The following is a 6000-nucleotide window of genomic DNA, read 5'->3' as shown; positions in this document are numbered from 1 at the left end:
CATATTATCCTGTTTGTAATTAAGAAAATATTTCGTGCTGATAAATACACCATATATAGGCCTATTATTTTCAGTGAATACATTTCAATTGCATTCATGTTCACGAAAATTTTATATAATCTTTCCATATTATACAGAGTGTTAAAAAAGTATCCAATATTTTGGGAGGTGATAGTATGCATCAAAACAAGGAAAAAATTTCTAACAAACATGTGTCCTACAACACATACTTTATGAAATCTGAACACTTGTTCATAGGAAGTGCTCAATGTAACGTCCATTCATGGCAATGCATTTCTCTGCCATACAATACAACAGACTACCAGATAATCATACCGCAGTTGACACTCCTGGCATGGAATAATGATACGTTGAAGGAATACTTAAAAGAAAATTTGGTTGCGGATATGAGCGGGGTTCAGCACAGTTGGTGTTGTGAATTTTCGTAATCACCATGTTTGGGCTGATGAAAATTCCGATGCAGTTGAAGAAATAAGGCATCAGAACCGATTCTGAATCAAGGTATGGGCAGGAGTTCTTGGCGATAGATTAAGGGTCATACGTGCTACCACAGAGATTAACTGGGGCTCGTTATCAGGACTTTCTTATTGCCTACCTCGCTGGAGTATGTGTCATGTCAGCAAAGACTACAGATGTGGGTCATGCATGATGGCACACCAGCACATTTTTTCCCCAATGAGCGTGAACACCTGACGCTCACACTTCAGGACCGCTGGATTGATTGGGGAGGCCCCACACCTTGGCCTGCTCGTTCCCCAAACTTAAATCCCCTAGACTTTTGGTTATCAAGAACTTCTTCTTCTGCCTGACAAGTGTTAGGCCACAAGGCCTCTTACGGTCTCACATAAAATTTTCACGCCATGTCTTAGCAGGACGACTCACAGATCTTTGGCCATGTGGTACATAATCATAAATTGCCTTTGGGAGTCTACTATTACTCATTCTTTCCAAATGATGTTTCCAATTAGACTGATATTGAACAATGTTAGGCTATCTAAAACTGGTTGTTTTTAGTTCGTTTAAAATTTCACAATTCCCTTTCAGATCCCATTTAGTATAGCCCGCTGTTTTTCGCATGAATCGCATTTCACAAGCCGTTATTCTGCTTTTATCTGCTTTCCTCAGTGTCCATACTTCGCTGCCATAGCTGAGCATCGGTCGTGCCAATGTGTTGTAGAGACGTATGCGGGTGTGTTTCTGAACCAAGGATGGTTTCATCACACTATTTATAATGCCCATAGCTCTTGTGTATTTATTAATTTTCTGTGATGTGTCCAATTCTTCAAAAATGGAAAGACTGAACCTAAATATGGGAAACTATTACATCTTTCTAATATTTTATTATCGAGACAAATTTTACTTTGTATTAGATATTTCCCACAGAATGCCATAATTTTTGTTTTATCTGTTGAAATTTGCATATTGTATGTGGCTGCCACTTGCTGCAAATTATATATTGACCTTTGGAGGTCGTCTTCTGAAAGTGCTGATAATAGGAAATCATCTGCAAAGAGAGTTGAATCCAATTTAAGGTGTCTGTTAATTTGTATATATTCATGGCGAGTTTGCTTTCACTTTTTAATTATTTGGTTCATATAAATAATAAAGAGAATGGGTGATAATCCACATCCTTGTCTTACATCAGTATTGATGGGTGTCCAAGATGATAGCTTACCATCTTGTTTAATTGCTATTTTATATTGGTTATACATGTTATGAATATTGTGGATAAACTGTTGTGGAACACTGTCGTCTACTAAAATTTGTAATAACCTTGATGTTATCAAGAATAACCAGGTCAATTTCAAAGAGTGCGTGATCCCTTACGTCGAAGGCCAGAGGAACTGCCATAAATGGACCTCCTACGAATAAGTGTTCAGATGTCAGAAAGTATGTGTTGTAGGACCCATGTTTATTCGATATTTTTTCTTGTTTTGATGCACACCAGTACCTCCTAAAATACTGGATACTTTTTTAAAACTCTGTATATGTTACCGGCAATGTTTGAAAACCGGCATTCTATATAATGGCTAGGCAATGTATAGAATGACTAAAATGAACCACTGCTGGAATTTGTGATACTACATACAGTATATGTATAGATGATGTGCGTCGCTGGTTTGTGACAGCTGAAGTGACATGAAAGAATTTCGAGGAAATATAAGCGCTAGCCAAAGTCTAACACTGTATTCATTTCTGAAATGAATATGATTTTCATTCGCTGAAGAGATTTCTATGAAGTTAAATCAATAATATACAGTAAATGTCTACATTAACTTACTGTCTCGTCATTTCATGCAATATGCATGAGCTACGTTTTCTGATTTTCTGAGCCAGTGATAATTTACGTTGATGTAGAAACTAAACAAACTGATTGAGTTTGTTTAGTAAATTATGACAGCTTGGTTGTTTGTACCTCACACATGAATGTAATCTACTTTTAAAACTTTCAATTAGAAATTTTACAGCTCTTCTTGTTTACACGTACCGATATTATTTGCTTCAGACCTACGTTTCGCTTCAAATATGTGTATGGTTAAGAGAGAAAAGAATTTTTAATGCAAAGAATTTCGATTACTCAAATCACAGCTAAACTAGAAATATAGGCCTACTACACAGCCTTTCAATCTTCTTTCACTCTAAGTGATATTTTCTTAACGTATACATAAATTTTCGTCACAAAGGCAATATTTATCATACGACAGGAAGTTTGAACATATTTTGTAAGCCTATTAATGGGAATAATAGTGAAAAATCGTTCGAAACATTCGATTATACAGTACGATTATTTAGTCCTGACAGTCGACGGAGATGTGCGCCTGGGTCAGGCGAGTCCATTTAGTTACGCCAAGGGGTGTTTGGATTAGTCACTCGCTTGCCTTCGGAGCGATCGGCTGTCATGCGTTCGGTAGAGCTGTATGTTTCTAGTACAATTAAGCTGTACTGCATTCCTTTACCGACCGCTAGCGCTTATCTCTACTCCGGAGCTCTCCCCATTACTCCTATTACTTCCCCTCTTTCGCTTCGCTGAGCTGTCAGAACTAAATAATCGGTCTGTATATCTCGATTGTCTCAAATGTTACATTCGACGGGATTAAACTTTTTGATAGAAAATATCACTTGAGTGGAACGACAAGCATAAACATTCCATTGGAGAGAAAATATTAAAATAAATGCATAAAAATGTTTTCAATCGCATTTTAATAATAGTTACAGGTTCTGCAGGGTTGTTTCCGATCTCTGATAACGCATTTTAATGACATCATGTGCGTCAGGAATCACACCGACAGCTGAATTGCGGCGAGAGGTGACAGACTAGTAGTGAGTGATATATCAGAGTGCACGGTGTATCACAGTAGCAATGCCCAAGAAAATCGAGTCTTTTTGGGAGGGGTACATAACAACTCTTTCCGATGCCAAGTACAGTTACGTGAAAATCATAGGAGCCTGCAAAGACGTGGTTTCGTTATTTCCAAGAAAGGCATCTTGTGTGTACCTAATAAGACTGGCAAAGCTCGGATGGGATTAATTCTAGAGTGGAAAAAGCAGCCAAATCCACTCCAAGTCGCCGCACACCACGAGATGATACAAATTAATTCCATTTGAGCTTTACCAATCTTATTAAGTACACAGAACATGCCTTTCTTGGAAATAACGAAACCTCGTTTATTGCAGGCTTCTTTTATTTTCACTTAACTGTACTTGGCATTGGAAAGGGTCGTAATGTACCTCTCTCAATAAAGTTCGATTTTCTTGGGAATTTCTGCTGTGAGTCGTCGTGCACTCTATGAGATCACTCACTACTGGTCTGTCACCTCGTGCCACAGTTCAGCTGTCGTGTGACTCCTGACGCACATGATGTCATTCAAATTCATTATCAGAGATCAGTAAAAAGAGAGAGCCTCGTATCTGTTTTAATATTTACATAGACGGAAACATGTGACAAAATTATCTTCTCTTTTGCAGACTGATGCTTTTATACAAATGTACAATAACATATGCAACACCTTGGAATTTTTGATGTCCAATACTGTAAAATTTTGTGGTTGAGTTTCAAATATGGATGCAACGCAAGTTTCAGCACTAAATCGAGCATAAACGCCATATTTGCAAAAAATGCAAATTTCAATTGCAGGCAGATTGGCAACTAGCGTCATGAGGATGACTTCCGAAGTCTGATATGAGCAATCTGAAATATTTCTAGTTGGCTGTGTCAAAACTAAAATTCATTATCTACTATTCAAGACAATGGAAACATTGTACACATGTTAAACATGTGATGTTGACATTTAAAATTTAACACTGTTCTAGGAAAACCAGGATAAATTAAAGCTCAAAAAAGTAAATAAACTTCTACGATTCTATTATAAAGCTGTGGTTACTATTAATTCGTTGACAATTTTTAATGTTTGAAAATAAAAAAAATGAATACTGGAGAGAGTGCCCAACACAGCGTTCCTATATGCAATGCTAGTAATACAAACAAATACTGAAATAAATATAATTTACATTTCCAATATAACCTCACTTCATTTCTTCTTAAGTTTAATTCAGGATATCTCAAAACATAATAATCCGAAAAACACTAAGTGTCTATGTTAGAACTCGTTTCCCGTATAAAATCATAATTTTTCCCCCAAAATACGCAAAGATAGTATAACGTTTTCCTGTGGATTTCCGACAGAAGGATATGAAAATAAATCAGCTGAGCGGGATGTTGGTATGGTTGTTATTCTTTCTTGGCTTTTACAACTCATTTGCATGTCTTTTACTAATGAAAATAACATACAAAACTTGTTAGTAGAGACCGATGTAAAATGAAGAAAAATTTGTCAAACTTATAAAATTTATTTTGGAAAACGTGAAAATATGAAATAAATATTTCAATACTAAAATATATTGGTTCGTAAACTATTTAAAGTAGGTTTACATCATTATGTACAAAAAAGCTTTAGAGATAAATAGTTGGCTATATTTATTTATTTTTTTTTATTTTAGTAGGTTATTTTACGACGCTTTATCAACATCTTAGGTTATTTAGTGTCTGAATGAGATGAAGGTGATAATGCCGGTGAAATGAGTCCGGGATCCAACACCGAAAGTGACCCAGCATTTGCTCATACTGGGTTGAGGGAAAACCCCGGAAAAAACTTTCAACCAGGTAACTTGCCCCGATCGGGAATCAATCTCGGGCCACCTGGTATCGCGGCTAGACGCGCTAACCGTTACTCCACAGGTGTGGACTATATATATATATATATATATATACATATATATACGAAGAGAGAACCGTAAGATAATTAATTTCAGAGGGCTATTCCTCGAGATATTTCAAACAAAAAAGTTTAATAGAGTTTTGCTCATTTTTTGCTTCCTTTTCGAGATAAAAATTCTTTTATATGAAACATTTCGTATCGCCTTTAAGTAAATACATTGATATAATTCCAAATATGCTCAGTCAATTTAAGACACAGTACATTATGATAATACATTATTATTGAAGGAATTTTAGTTTTGTCCTTTAAATTTGAAGAAATTTGAGTCGAACAAATGTAACATTGTAAAATTCATTTTCATTACGAAAAATTATATTTGTTGATAATTTTTACCCCATTATATTTTAAACACGCTTGGAAATACACATTTTATCCTAAATGTTTTTTACATTATAGTTCTTAGTTTCAACAAATTATTTTACATGAAGTTTCTGTCACGTTTACGGTTTAAGAGTAGGCCCATTTTAATACTACCTTTTTTATAGGTCACTTTAAATAACGGATGTTTGACAACGTTGTTACCGAAATATGGTAGTGCGTGTTTCATCCCAATGTCTAAGTATTGTAAGGTATTATAGAGCGTTTTCCAGAACGAAGCGTGCAGCAAGCAATGTTTTTTTTTTTTTTTTTTTTTTTCTTTCACATCCTTCTCTCTAACTTCTGCGCAGAAGGGGTGTTTCCATGCGTTGGAAAGTGCTACTAA

This window comes from Periplaneta americana, chromosome 6, assembly GCF_040183065.1.
Source record: "Periplaneta americana isolate PAMFEO1 chromosome 6, P.americana_PAMFEO1_priV1, whole genome shotgun sequence".
Lineage (NCBI taxonomy): Eukaryota > Metazoa > Arthropoda > Insecta > Blattodea > Blattidae > Periplaneta > Periplaneta americana.
The sequence above is the reverse complement of the archived record's forward strand: the minus strand, read 5'-3'. Positions refer to the sequence as shown.